At 34.4% G+C, this 15,326-nt stretch overlaps 1 long non-coding RNA gene and 1 other non-coding gene across 3 annotated transcripts; one reads left to right on the top strand and one right to left on the bottom strand.

Moving 5' to 3' along the window:
• Positions 1-2,707: 2,707 nt before the first annotated feature.
• TRNAH-GUG (transfer RNA histidin (anticodon GUG)) lies at positions 2,708-2,779 on the bottom strand. Its single transcript has one exon. It is a non-coding gene; the product is annotated as a tRNA-His (tRNA).
• Positions 2,780-2,839: 60 nt separating this feature from the next.
• LOC104904600 (uncharacterized) lies at positions 2,840-14,648 on the top strand. 2 transcript variants are annotated; one of them, XR_791624.4, is made up of 5 exons: positions 2,840-2,979; positions 8,990-9,057; positions 9,539-9,588; positions 12,875-12,963; positions 14,341-14,648. It is a non-coding gene; the product is annotated as an uncharacterized LOC104904600 (long non-coding RNA). The 2 variants fall into 2 exon arrangements; XR_008967588.1 differs by lacking the exons at positions 12,875-12,963; positions 14,341-14,648 and having other exon boundaries at positions 2,841-2,979; positions 9,539-10,090.
• Positions 14,649-15,326: the final 678 nt, after the last annotated feature.

Raw genomic sequence — 15,326 nt, 5'->3', positions numbered from 1 at the left:
GTTTGTATGATGAATTGTGATTGAATTCTCGATGAAAATCGAGAAAACCGCCTTCACAGAAGGACAAAACCCTAGGTATTCCCCGGGATACACCCTCGCACAGAGAGAACCTAGAGGGACAACAACAAGAGTTACTTATTGTCATTATCTCAACTAGCCTTACATGTACGCAATGCGTGCAATAACGTGTGATAATATATGAAGTAGAAAATAAAATTAATCTGGTAGAAAAATTGTCTTTATATTTTTATCCCCTATTTTTTTTTTGTGTCCCCCATGTATTGGCTTATATAATAGAGATGTATCCTTGATTTGCCCTTGATTTGCATTTGTGAAAAATCTATGGTGGTCATTAGTAAAGACAACTATAAAAATCTATTGATTTAAAATAATTTTAGGTTTTGAAATATTAGTCAATAATTATTTCAATTCCTTAGTTTTACATTGATATAATTATATCGTGGTCAGAATTTGACTGGATTCAATAAATTGACTGTTAATTTACTTGATTTGTTGGTTATGACATAATTTGATGGAGACAGTGAACTAACTATAATTCATATTTATATTAATCAAAAAATAATAATTGACTTGGTGCTCTACAACTTGAACCATCTAAACTCGATGCGAAGACAAATTGACCGAAACTAAACTAGATAAGTGGAAAATGAACAGTCTATACCCATTTAAGTGTTTGACAACACCTGAGAAATCACCTAAGAACTATTAAACTCAAAAAATATCTAGTATGACTCAACTTTGAGATGGCTAATGATCTGATTTGTCGGAACCTATTGCGAACCTACCTACTGTTGACCCATTTTAGTGTTACTTAAAATGTGTCAAGGCTGATATCAAAAAACATTATGTCAACATATTCTTTTAGTTTTATCTTATGTCATTTTTTAACTTTTTTTTTAGGAAATATAGTCACCATATATAAATCTCAATATACATGTTTATATTCATGTTAATCTCAAATCTGATTTACCTATTTTTAAAAATGGCAACTTTGGTGATATATTACTATATTCACCCATGTTGACCTATTATCTATTTAAAAATAAATTTTGTTTTTAAGTCCAAATTCTCATTCTTTTTGCTCCTCTTTTTGCTTTTGACGTACCTACTAGGTTGTCATGGCTAATTTTAGCACTTTAAGTATAATTTTTTTTAAAATTGTTTTGAACAATTATGTACTTCTTCCGTTTTTTTTTACATGCTATACTTTCCTTAAATGGAGAGTCACAAAATACATGATACACTTTTTTCTACTCCAAAATAGAAAGTTTTATGTTGTAAAATTACCAACTAACCTTTACTTATAACAATTATGCAAAATTAAAACTACTTAAATTAACCTCATTATATACTAATCTAAATTAATAAATCCAAATAAATAATCCCTTAACCTTCCTCTTCCATCCATCACTACCATTCACCGACTTCCACTCTCCCCTATCTCTTTCACCACCCTCCCCCACCTACCCAAGCAATCCAATCTCTTCCCCCACTCCCGCATCCCTCTCCCCACCACCGCAACAACCCCTTTCACCCATCCCTTGCCCACACAAAACCCCCAACATTCCACCCATGCAAATACCCTTCCCCGACCCCAGCCCGCAATCCTTTCCCTCAGCCCTTTGAATCCCACAGCCCCCTCCCCCACTCCATTCAAAAAAAAACCCCAAAAAGTTGGGGATAAGATCTACATAAAATCAGTAAGAGATTGCATCTTTTTTGAGGTGAGCTTTTGTAAGATGTGAGGAACAATGGCGATGAATTTTTCTGAGGTGGGGGTTGCGCAATTCGGGAGGGGAAGGGGGGTTGCGCGTTCAACAGGGGAAGGGGGGTCGCGCGTTCAACAGGGTAAGGGGGGCGCACGTTCAACAGGGGAAGGGGGGTTGTGCGTTCAGCAGGGGAAGGGGGCTGTAGGGGAGTGGGTGTTTGAATTATGTTTTGAGTGGTCGAATTGGTGGTGTTAATTGGTTGTGGTGGTCGAAGCGGTGGGTCACTGGTGGCCCCCCATTCCCTTTAATCCCCCATGCTTACTTTTGCTTAATCTTCAATTAAAATTTTGCTTAGATAACCGTGTTTTCAAAAGTGTGACATGTAAAAAACCCGGAGGAAGTATAAAATTATTCACTTATTTCCATCTACAATCTTCGCAATATATGGGAGTAACAATATCATTTAATTTGAGTTTTTCCATTCATAATTTGTTGTTAATAATCTAGAAGCCTAATTAAAAATTTATTTATAAAGGATTTTATAGTCCCTTAGCCCGTTGGGCGATCCCATCGCGTTTAGTAAAACGGGAATAGAGAACTTGTCAAATTTGAAATAAAGGGATTGGTTTTCTCGTATTAGGCCCATTGGTTTTAAAAAAACTTAATGTAGCCCAAGCAACAAACTTTCACTTTTTTAACTTTTGTGATTTATATTATATATAATCATATATATAAAATATGCATTTCTAAACGTACAAAATGAAATAATAGAAATTTTTATCCAAACATTAAACATTTGATAAGTTTGGTGTTTACGTAAAATGACTAATATAGTCAACTCACACAATAATAACATTAATAAATATAAAAATGGATACAAATATTATTTAAATAGGATCATTTAATACAAATGATTTAAAAAAAATATATACAAATGCTGTAAATTTTTTATTAACGTAAGGGGGAAAAAAAAAATTTGTGGCTGCTGGGATTCGAGCCCAGGTCTCCACGGCCACAACGTGGAATTCTTACCACTAAACTACAGCCACATTATTGATATCATATCAAATCGATATGATTACATATCACAACATATTATTCAGTTTCCTTTTACCGCCTTACCAATTTTTTTTTTTTAATTCCATAGTAAATAAAAGAAAAAAAAGGGGTAAAAATTTCTTGGAAATTGCCAGAAAAATCCGAAGATTTTACTCGCAAACAATCGGAGATCAATTTTCAGAAGTCACAGGTACGATCCTCCATCCTTTATTATTTTGCCATTTGTTTTCTTCCTTTAATTGTTATATCATTCTAAATTAAGAATTTTCATATCATAATTTGCCCTAATTTGATTATTAACTTCATTAATATTTAAATTTATAATATAAGCGCATATATACTGTTATTGTGCTATTGTTGTATTGTTGAATGCAATTGAGAATGGAAATTGTGGTAAAAATTCACTATTTGTTTAAATTTAGGTTAAATTCTTTTAGTTGATTGCGTAAAAAATGCTCATAAAATTAATTTGGTTGAGAATTGAGATGGTCTTATCAATGGTACTTCAGTGAACGTATAGGAACAATCATGATTGTTGTAAATATGCAATTTATGGTCTTCTTATTCCGATTCGTGGTTTTTGTTTGATTGGAAAGGCGTAGGGATGAGAATTTGAATTTTCGGTTTTTTTTTTGTGTGAGATTATGTATAGTGAGCATTACTAGGTAATCTGCATTGCTCTTTACAGACCCTTCTTCTTTTGAGGATAAGTGAGAGGGTTATTGGAAATGTTTGATGACCAATTAAGACATATGGGATTGGTTTCGGCTTGAAATTGATCGAAATTTCGTTGAGTTTGTTTTGTGCAAAAAGAGGTTGCATTGATTTTGCACTAGGGAGGGATGTGATTAAATCATTCAATGAAGGAGAAGGTTAGACATTTACACTTACTAAGCAGCATATTGAGGGTTTAGAAAGAAAAGCAATTTTTATGGTGACACCGCTCTGAACATTCAGTAGAAAGAATCTTGAAATTTGTAACTTGTGGATGCAGTGTGTGTAATATATAAGAACAGATTTTAGTATTGGTATTTGGTAGTATGCTTCATTATTACTACAACATCGTTAATGTCTCATGGGTGCTTGTCGTAGAAAGATGTTTTAAGAAGATCTCAATCTCTTTATCTGAGGTGAGAGATCGTTTACCACTCTTCCATACACATATAATTTCTTCCACTTCTTCACCATATAGTAAGAGTGATCATGTGAGTGGAATACTCCAATTACTATTATTGAAGGCACATTTTTTGCAAATATATTTAAAATAAATTTCTTAAAAATGAAATTAGGACCTCCTTCCTAGTTACATCCAAGAAGAGTGATTTGAAGTTGGAAGTTTGGAACTCTATCTTTGTATTCATTTTCTGCAGTTCCTTACTCCATTCCCTTTTATCGGAGCTTCAAAATTGCCTGCAAAAGTGATTGAAGTGAAACTTTTTCTGCACAGTTGCTCGGTTAATATTGCTAGCTTTGAGTGCTTGCTTCACATGTAGATGTAGCTGTTGAAGTGAAGCATACTCTTAATGTTTTACTGGACCAATAAAGCCTATTATATTTTGTGTGTCATGTGGTGGAAGTTTTGAGAATGATGTGACTTGAGGCCAATGGAGCCACTTATATTGCTGTTGTGAGCTTCCTAGGCTCTTTGAGCCTATGCTCTTCGATTTGTGGTCCTGGAGTCGGTTAGGTTAATCACTTTCTGATGTCTCTGCAAATTTGCTACCAGGTAGGCAATTCCAGAAAGATAGAGGATATTTGTGCATGAGCTATTTGTGGTTTGGACAGGAGTGAAGCCTAAGAAATCTTATTTCCCTCTGTGTGTTCGCCTATTTCGTTCATCGTCTGTAAAGGATTTGTAAGACGTTTTAGCGTTAGGCTTCTCAGTGAATCTTATTTTGGGGATAGAGTCGTGGTCTTGGCCTTCTCTCATGCCTGAGGACTTGTTCTAGATTATCAGGCACTCTTTTCCCACCAGTTTGTGGAGTTGAGGCTTGTCATCTTCTTCTGTATTCTGTTAATCTTACCGCCAGTGAAGATATCTTCTTTATTACAACTGATACAATTTACGACTACAGAATACTAGGAAAAGAAATCAACAACCTAGGGCCTGATTGGTTTTGCTTTCAGTTTTGAGTTTTCTGAAAACAAAAAGTGTTAAACTTCTGTGAAAATCAAAAACCCAGATATCGGAAACTTAAAGTAGTTACTGTTTTTGGTATTAGATGTTAAAATAACCATGATCGATTTAAGTATGACTAGTTTTACTTTTGGTATACAGCTTATATCATATGACTATAAAAATCTTAAAGACAAAATTTGAAACCAGCACTCAGATTTTTCTATTTTTGTTGTCGTCACTTTTCAATATAAACTGGTGTTAGTTTATGTAATGCTAATTTTTAGTTCATTATGCATTCTATACCATATGTTTTTTGAAAATCTTAAAATCAAAAACCAAATGCTGGCAGTGGCATCGAACAACTAGTAGTTTTAGACAATTGTCTAGCATGCCTATACTTGAGGTGATCATTTTCTGCAACTATATATGTGCAGCTAGGTCAATGAGATGTACCTGAGGTGTGGGAGCTACACCTAAGGCATGCGAGACGTACTTGAGGTGCATAAGGCACCACCTTTGCGCATTGTTTGTGCTTTTTTTTTTGTCCTTATCCTCGCTCCAAGCCAGTTCTCTTGCTTCTCTTGAAAATCTTCTCCTTAAGGAAAATTAAATGTATGATGGAGACCTTTTTTGCAGAAAGTAAGTAAAGATAACCTATGTCTTTTAGTCATGGACTCATGGGTATGAGTATTGGCTATGGGATACAAGTGTTAGGCGTATCAAGGCTCAAAATTTCAGGCCCAAGGACACCGTCCTAAATTAGACCAGTGTAATATAATTTGCTATAAAAATTCGCTTTCTCAGTTTGCGGTAGGCCCAAAATGGGAAAAAAAATAGGCAAACACGACCATAATTAGCTTTTGGGATCGCAATTTGTGGGGAGATTAGGGAATTATGTTACCCTGAATTAGACACATGTGGTGAGAAATAGCATTTCTGAAACATATATCTGAATCAAAAGACTTTTGCATGTGTTGTTCACACTACAAATACATAATCACATTTTGAGTATGGTTCTTGCTTTGTTGAATTCAACAACCTTATCGTTAGTCTAGTTGGACAAGGGGACTGATTCCATTTTCCCCTATGGCACTTGAAACAATAACAACTTCCTCCAGTATTTTTTGCATGTGTCTAAATCAAAAGACTTTTGCATATGTTGTTCACACTACAAATACATACTCACATTTTGAGTATGGTTCTTGCCATGTTGAATTCGTCAACCTTACCGTTAGTCTAGTTGGACAAAGAGACTGACTCCATTTTTTCCCTATGGCACTTGAAACAACAAACAACTTCCTCCAGTGGCCCATGAAGGGTTAGAGAGATGGTATAATTTCAATGCTAAAAATCTGAGATTAGTCTAAGGTCTTGACCTCATTAATACTTTTATGTTATGCAAAAGGTCATACTTCATGCTGCTTTGTCGAGTGATTGCTGCTAAATTGTAGAAGTTTATGTGCAGCTAGGTTAATGAGATGCACCTGAGGTGTGGGAGCTACACCGAAGGCATGCAAAGACATACTTGAGGTGCATAAGGCACCACCTTTGCCATCATTTGTGCTTTTTTTGTTTTTGTCCTTTCCCTTGCTCCAAACCAGTTCTCTTGCTTCGCTTCAAAATCTTCTCCTTTGGGAAAGTTAAATGTATGATGGAGACCTTTTTCGCAGAAAGTAATTAAAGATAACCTATGTCTTTTAGTCATGGGTATGAGTATTGGCTATGAGATACAAGTGTTAGGCGTATCAAGTCTCAAAATTTCGGGAACGAGGTGTCCTCGTCCTAAATTAGACACGTGCTGGGAAATAGCATTTCTGAAACACAATGTTTGAATCAAAAGACTTGCATGTGTTGTCCACACTACAAATACATACTGACATTTTGAGTATGGTTTCTTTCCGTGTTGAATTCGACAACCTTACCGTTAGTCTAGCTGGACAAAGAGACTGATTCATTTTTCCTTTTTGGCACTTGAAACAACAAACAACTTCCTCCAGTGGCCCATGAAGGGTTAGAGAGATTGTATAATTTCAATGCTAAGAATCTGAGATTAGTCTAAGATCTTGACCTCATTAATACTATCTTACGCAAGATGTCATACTTCAGCTGCTTTGTCGAATGATTGCTCTTATACAAGATGTCATACTCCATGCTGCTTTGTCAAACGGTTGCTGCTAAATTGTAGAAGTTTTAATATGTCTTAGTGAGTAATAGAGTAATGCGGACATATTAAGTGGACATTCTGGCTGAATGGAACTGCATTAATTACATATTTTGAATTTTATGTATGCGGCTTTTCTCAAATGCAGTTGTATGTTTGTTAGCTATGTTTGCTTTAAGGTGTATGCGAGATTTTTCAAGGGCACTTCCGCACTTACGAACCAGAAGGTCTTAACCTAGTCTTAGTCTTAGCCCTCTAAGAAGTTTGAATCTGTGGATTCTCTTGCATGAGGTGCCTGAGAACCATGAGGTTCTGTTTTTTTGGGTTACCCTTGATCCTTCCTGTTGAGTTAGGAGTTGCAATACAAGTACACAGAGGAGTCAGGAAATGAAGACATCTTGAAAAGAATGAAAACAGAATTTAGGAAGTATCTACGCAGAATTTATGGGAGCTAGAACTTTTTTTTGTCTTCAACGTGGTTCCTCTAATGGCAACTCCAGTTAGGACCTTATCCTGTATGAGATCTCTCTTATCATCTTCTAGGTTTTCTTTGGCCTTTCCGTGCCTCTTATATGAGGGTAGCTTCCTTCTCTTCACTATGTATCTTCTGCGCACAAAAGCATAAGTATACGGAGGTCCAGATCTTCGTTGTCTGACCTTGGCTGATATAAAGTATAAAGCAGTAAAGGGTATTCATCTATGACTTTTTAACCGAAAGAAAGAGGGATATGATTATCTAGTTTTGACGTGCATTTGCAACCTCTTGGCAGCATAATATTTGATTTTTGAGTTTTGATTAATGCATAACATAGATAATTATACTAAATTGTTCTCCTAATAGGTTGCTGTAATGGATTCTTTCGTTACCATTATGCACTTTCACTATTATGTGCCAAATAATTTCTTCGAATACACTTCTACCGTTTTGCAATTTGTTCTATTTCATCTCTTCTGTTTTTGTTAACATGTGTACATTAATTGAGCGAAATCTTCAAGGATCACTTCACTTATATGCTATGCTGGTGCACCAATGTTGTGGGCAACATACTCATTCATTCCCTTCCATCTGCCTGAAACTTTTTACTTTTTTTCGTGTGGTACTTCCAGATGAAATGAAGAATTCTATGCTCGTGCTTGATGGCAGTATGATGGATTGTCACCTGTGACATTTGATGTTTAGAATTAGAATCATATTTCCATCTTTCTTTCTTTTATATGGAGGTTTTACAAGGTAGTTCACCTTCATTAAATGACTGAGAAATGGATTGAGTACTGAACTAAATGGTGCATAATGAGTAAACAGGACAGGCGTTAGATGTCGATGGCATTGGTGAACCATGTGATAACACCCATTTATCAGATAGGTACATACCATTGGTCACATGAGAGAGATATTCCCTTTTTGCAACTGGCAAGCCAAGAAGACGACAATTGAAATGTGCACATGACTTCAAGATCAAGAAGTCAGAAAGGAATTATTTCCTTGTTGTTTAGTTGAAACTTGACGTTCTCTCGGAAGTTTTATGGGAAAAGTATTGGAATATTATTTTTAGATAACATGACAATTCCTGGTGAAGCAGAAAAGTATTGGGACATTTGTTAATGATAAAGACTCCGGGGACGTATTACTATATTAGCTAATTCTAAACAATTCTCATTATTTTGGTTGGTAGTTAAATTTTCTGTTAGAGATGTTGCTGCTGTTCCAATATTTGCTGCTCTGCTCTGGAGTTCGTAATCCTTTGCCTGTTTATATATTGGTATTATACTGTAATGATTAGGTCTATAGGGGTTACCCTCTATGATTTAAAACAGTTATCATATTTCTGGCCACGCGTACGTGCAGAGATCATGCATTTTTTTAATGCTATGTAATTAGTAACATAGACTCAAATTTTCTAGTTATATAATTTTTTTCAGTTGTTTACAGCTAGTTATGGTGAAAATGACATGGCAACCTCTTCTGCACTGCTGTGATCTTAATGGAAGTAAGTTTTAAGCACTAAAGCTTCTTACACATAAGTTCACTGATAAAAATCCAAGGTGTTTTTTTGATTTTTTATAAAGGATCCATAGTCATTTTAAAATAAAGTAGCTGCTACTACAAGTCCCTCTGAGATTGGTGCTGCCATACCTATTAAAATATTGGTGACAGCCAATCATAGGAAGAGAATTATAAAAGCCCGACAAGGTGGCTTTAATTAAGGATAGACAAAGCCAGTTAAAATGCTTTGGCCCTAGGTAACAAAAGGAGACAATGTTTCTTAAAGTATTAGGATTTGTGGAAACGTCTTCATCTATAACCATGGATTTAAGGGATTTACTAGGGATTTGTGGACGTGCCTAATTGGTAAATGAGCTAATGAGCTGGATACATCCGAGAAGAATGTACAATCTTTGAGTTAATTATTAATTGCTGTTTTGTCTTTTATTTGTTTTCTGACATTATGGTTTCTTATGATATTGCAGAAGGCAGAAGAAGTATTCCTTTGTTTCCAAGCTTTCAAGTAACATGAGAGGTTACATTCCTGTTCCTAACATTTAATGGATGCGTGCGTTTGGTGGATTTTTTTTTAAAATTGCTAGGACCTGTAATTCCTTTGCAAATACTGAAAGAAAGATTCAAGGGAAAGTTTGAGGCTTTTGTCTTTTAGCAAGATCAATTGAATTAAGTTGTTAAATTTTGAACTTGCGGAGGGAGTGTTGGAACAAGTTTACCCCTCATGAGATATGATAAGTTTTAGTAGCTGCTGTATCAGTAAGCAGAGTGAAACATAATGGATCCTCGATGCCTTTAATTTGAAGTGTTGACAATGGATTTGGAGGTATAGATAATAAGAATGAATATATAATGTCAAATGTTGTATTTAATGGTAAAGGAGAAATTTAGGTAATAGGAGTAATAGATTGAGCTTTTTTGGAAGACCAGGAAAAAGATAACTTTGTAGAAAATGTCTTGTATCTTGCGCTGGTTGAAACTAAACTATCTAAGTTGAATGATATTGATGTTTGTTTTGCATAGTTCAGTGCATCAGATGGCCTACTGTCTTGTCAGAAGACCACGAAGGTGCTTTAGATTAGAAGATTAGGATAGTGCTTTGGAATTCAACTGAAAGCTGGCATATGATAAGATTTGGGTTAGGCTCGTTGTTTAGGCTACATACATTTCATGTTAACATTGATTGAAAAGATGTTGGTAAACAAAGGGATAAGAAGACGCTGCTAAGTATATGTTTTCTGACACATTGGAGTTTTAGGGAACACTCTGAATACTGATGATGTTACCGCTCGTTGTTATCATTCATAAAGCTTAGCAAAAATTGTCCATATATCTGCAGCTTACATGATTTTTTTTGTTAGTCTATCTCAATTCAGGTTACAGACGTGTAGGCAAAAAAGAACATCACATTCTCAATGCCCTGTAGTCAGTATTGATGTAGCATTTACTTTTTTATTTTTATTTTTGAATTTTAAATTAACATACTGATAGAATAACTTGTTTATACAAGCGGGAATACTAGTATCAGAGTCATTGTTACTGATTACTTTCTTATGCAATTTGATTGTAAGTAGTCACTCATACAGTATATTAGTGATACTGAAAGTTCAGAAGCTGCACATTTCTTGCCGAATTGGCGCTCATCATTACATTTTGTATAATTTAGACCATTGTTATCAAAGATGTTAAGATAAGCTGTATGCAGCTAGGAGGCTGGTTAGGAAATTAAATAAGTAGGAATTAGGAGCTAACTACCCATTACGCTTCTAGTTCTAGTTCATTAAATGGAAGTGAAGATTTTACATTCTTTTTACAAGTAGGACAGAGAGTAGATCTCCTAGCCACATGCCTTTTGGGGACCATCAATTAGTATTCAGTTCTAACAGCTTCTAAGGACAATAGAATAATCATAAAGAAGAAACCTCGTGGTCCCAGAAGGCACATTGTTGGTAGATTTGGCTATCTTGCCAGGTAATGTCAAGTTCACTGTGGAAAACAGAAAGATGGAAGAACACAATGAATGAAGACTCTCGAGTCATCTACATTGAGCTTCCTCCATTTTGTCTTAATGGAAAATCTTAGTTAGTTGTGGATTCGCTGGGATGTGGCTTATCTTATGGTGCTTTATGGATATACTGAATCAGCTTTAAGCTGTAGTTTGAAGTAAAAGTGGCGTGGAAACTGGTATATTGCAGTTAGAGTTCCTATGTGGTCCTTACTGGGAATTATATCAAAGCAACAGATAAGGGTTATACAATAGAGAGCTAGATGGCAAACTCATGGTTGGATTGGATGTGTAATGGTAGAGTTTGGGTTCGGGTTAATTTGTCGATTGGTTATGCAGATTGATTTTTGTTTTTATGAATCAATTTTTTTTTTTTTTTTTTTTTTGCTTTCTCATCTTTTGTTCTAAAGACCTGCTAAAAATAATCGATCCATCTCTGTAGAGTGTAGAGTCGTAATGATAATCTTCCAAAAATATTAAAATGAATGTCCAAGTTTATTAAAAAGTCATCAATGATTAAGTGAAATAACATAGATTTAGATATGGCATTCAATTCATTTTTTCTGCTCGGTGTCGAGTTGGGTGAATTATCATGCTGAATATATGTGTGCTGCATTGATGCATACACGCGTACGGTTTGAATTGCACCTTGTTAGAAGGCAATTTTGACAAAATGATTAATGTAATATATGATAATGCTTTAAAAGTAGGGAAAGTTGTTCCTACTTCCAAAGGAAACTTGACAGTTTCTATGGTGTGACTGTGTATCTGCTTTATCTTCATGTGATTAAGCAATTTAAGACTGGCATGATTTTATTAAAAGCTTAACTCTCCAGCATGCACCATGGCTGACTGTTTAATTGGTATATGTGCTAACCAATTACATTATTGTACTTAACATAGTAGAGTGCTAACTAACAAGCAGGGAGACAACTAGCACTTTGTTGTTTTGAAGCTCTAGATCATTGTCTTGAAAGTTACAATGTGGAAAACCTGGGTATTGTTGTTCCAACAACTGGTGTCTCGTAGAACTAGCTGAACCTACCCTTCATATTGTGCTTTGTGTCAATATGTTTATTTACTTGTTCATTCTTCCATATATGCATTTTGATATCTGTACTGCTATTTATTAAATTATTTATGCTTTATATCGAAATCGTAATTTTACTTTTCAAGAAATCCTTTTCATGTTTCGATTGATTTTGATTCTAAACCTGGCAATGGCAATTACTGGACCTGTACGTTACTGATTATTGTCATGCTGTGGATTTCATAGTAAAAAGCTTTCGTTTATTGTTTCTTGGTTGTACGAAATTATGGTGTTTTTAGTGTGTAACTATCCTTTTCTTTCACATAGTCAAGGATCAAATGCTTGTTTTGAAATGAATTCTGCAGTTTCCCTTGAGATTTGCGTTACAATTTCTGGTTTACACACATGATGCTCTGTCCTTAAATCATGTAAATGACATTATTGTCATGCTGTGGATTTCATGGTAAAAAGCTTTCGTCTATTGTTTCTTGGTTGTACGAAATTATGGTGTTTTTAGTGTATAATTATCCTCTTCTTTTACAAGGTCAAGGGTAGAATGCTTGTTTTGAAATGAAACCTTTGCAGTTTCCCTTGAGATTTGTGTTACAATTACTGGTTTACGCACATGATGCTTTGTCCTTAAATTTTTTGTAAATGACATTATGCTGAGCTGATGTATGAACTTTTAATCATATTGATACATATATTAGGCCCTAAACAGCTGAGAGCTCTGCCAATTTTCTCATTTTACTCTTCACTTAAAAATTTCAGGTCTCTATGATCAGCTCAGAAGTTCTGAATGATTGCTATGGAAGATATTCAATACAAATGATAGCATATTTCTCGATATTAGTTGAAAGGTAATTGGTTGCGTCATGTATGTTATTATAAGGGTTGCACCAGAAATTTAATTAGATTGCTATAGGAAAGCATTAGAGAATGTTAAAGTTTGAAAGTTAGAACTTTTAATGGTTAAATTTATCTATCTTTAGATATACACATTATTTTCTTCATTTTGTTTTGTGGTGAGGAGAAGACTCTATCGGACGGAAACTTCTCTCACTTCAACCAATCCAGTTTAGTAGGTCAGATTATTTTGGAATAGTGGGGAAAGGATAAGCTAATTATTGGGATTTGATCTCATGACCTTAACACCAAGTATCACTTGCTTTTTTAATACACTTTCCTTTTTGGTCGCTTTCTTTTTAATCTAATGCTTCTTTATATTCTTGGTAATATGTCTCATATACTTTCTCCTCTTTTTCCATCCATATTATCCACTTTTTAATATTTTAATCTACTTTTTTAGTTTATTTTTCCATCTTTTTAGTTTTTTTCTCATACTTTTGTACTTTCTCCTTAGTTCATCTCCAAAGTAAAAATGAGTAAACTAGAAAGAAACAAAGGGACTATGATACAAGATTTTGCTGATACTACCTCTATATCTGAATCTCTTCCTTTTATTAATCTGTTCACCATCCAAATGAGAGGGAGATAATGGTTAACATTACAATTTTTTATTTTTTTTGGTAAGAAGTGGCCCGGACCCCGTTCGGGTATTAATGAGCTAGACACTTGAGAGTAAGGTGGAAGGGTAAGGGAAATCCCTACCCTCAAAGTGCCTCTAGTGGGGATTTAACCCACCTTGAGGTTGGAAGGATGCTCTCTTTACCAATAGACCAAGTACTACTTGTTATGGTTTACGTTACAATTGCTCTGAACTTTGATAATATGCAATCCTTGATTTATGAGTTTTAAATGGTTAATGTGACATCATGTGCTCTTTTGACTAAGTGATTCCTCAAACATTACTATTACTATTACTATATTTTTAGACATTATCTGATAAAAATAGCTGTGCTCTCCTTTTTGTCATCCTAACAATAAAAATGTGAAACCTACTTCCCTGCATCATTATATGTTAATAAGATTCATGTCCCTTCCATATAATCTTAAGACACCTACTACATTTACAATTGCAACCCCTTGTTAATTGTAAAGTCAATTCTTTTTTTTAACTAATAGTTTTTGAAGCATGCAAGTTGTGTTTGATGTCTTGTTGCTAAAACAGTATTAGATGATGATTAGCTGCTGATGTTCTATAATAATGAAATATATTTAATATCATCTTGTTATTGTTATTGTATAATTAATGACAAATCTTATGACTTATATTAATAGTTTTATCTCATCTGGCATGATAAGCTGGCCTCATTAGTGATGTTCCCTTTGTGCAGTTAGGCTCTTTACGCGTTGAAGACTCAGCCTTCTTCCTACTTCCTACTTCCTACTTCCATTTCATATATTAATTGTCAATTTCTAATGCATCATCATTCATCAACGTAACACATCTTTTATTCTCTTTGGAGTTAGGGGGGTTTTCATTATTGTGTACATGACCATTATATTATGAGCGTTGACTTTTTTTTTTACTATATTTTGGAATATCTCTTTCCACTTATATATATGGAGTTCAAGGATTCTGTCAAATTCACATGTCTATCCACATTTCTTTGAGTATCAAGGACCGAATTATTCTTTTTTACATTTTTTTTTCTCAGAAAGGTAAAATTAATCGGGGGTCTCTTCGGCATAAAACAGCTGAATCGAACTGAAATGAATAGTGATATGTGAGAGTAAAAGTATTGTCTAGAGTTGAGTTGAACTAAATTGAAAATAAGTTGGGGTGAACAAGTCTTTATTTTGAAGAGTTTGTCTTGTAAAAGACCATCTACTTTTAAATTAAAATTAGGCAATAGTAACCCAATATTAAAAAGAGAATTAGCTCAATAGTGACTAGGTTAATTTTTTTCGGTGACTAGTTTAAATTCATTTAGTGATTACATTTACTTTTATATTAAAATTAGAATGTCTCTTTTAATAATTTTTGTATTTTAGAATGCCTTATTTTGCTTTTTTTTAGGAAGCTACAAAAATAGTGATGTAAAGAGAATTTGATCCATGGCCTTAGTTTAGATACACTAAATAATTATTCTAAACATCACAAATAGCTACTTTATGTAGCAAGGGCTAGTATCTCCTTGATCTTCGAACATTTTTCCCCTTATACCCACTATTTCATTTCACATATATTTTTCCATAATGAAAACACTCGATTATTTTCTCACATTTCTCAATTAAAATAACAATAGATAAATCAATTGTGATAACTCTCATAATACTTTGATGACAAGTGTTTAAATTATTGTAGGATGAAGACTTG

The sequence above is a fragment of the Beta vulgaris genome, chromosome 9, assembly GCF_026745355.1.
Source record: "Beta vulgaris subsp. vulgaris cultivar EL10 chromosome 9, EL10.2, whole genome shotgun sequence".
Lineage (NCBI taxonomy): Eukaryota > Viridiplantae > Streptophyta > Magnoliopsida > Caryophyllales > Amaranthaceae > Beta > Beta vulgaris.
The sequence above is the reverse complement of the archived record's forward strand: the minus strand, read 5'-3'. Positions and strand labels throughout refer to the sequence as shown.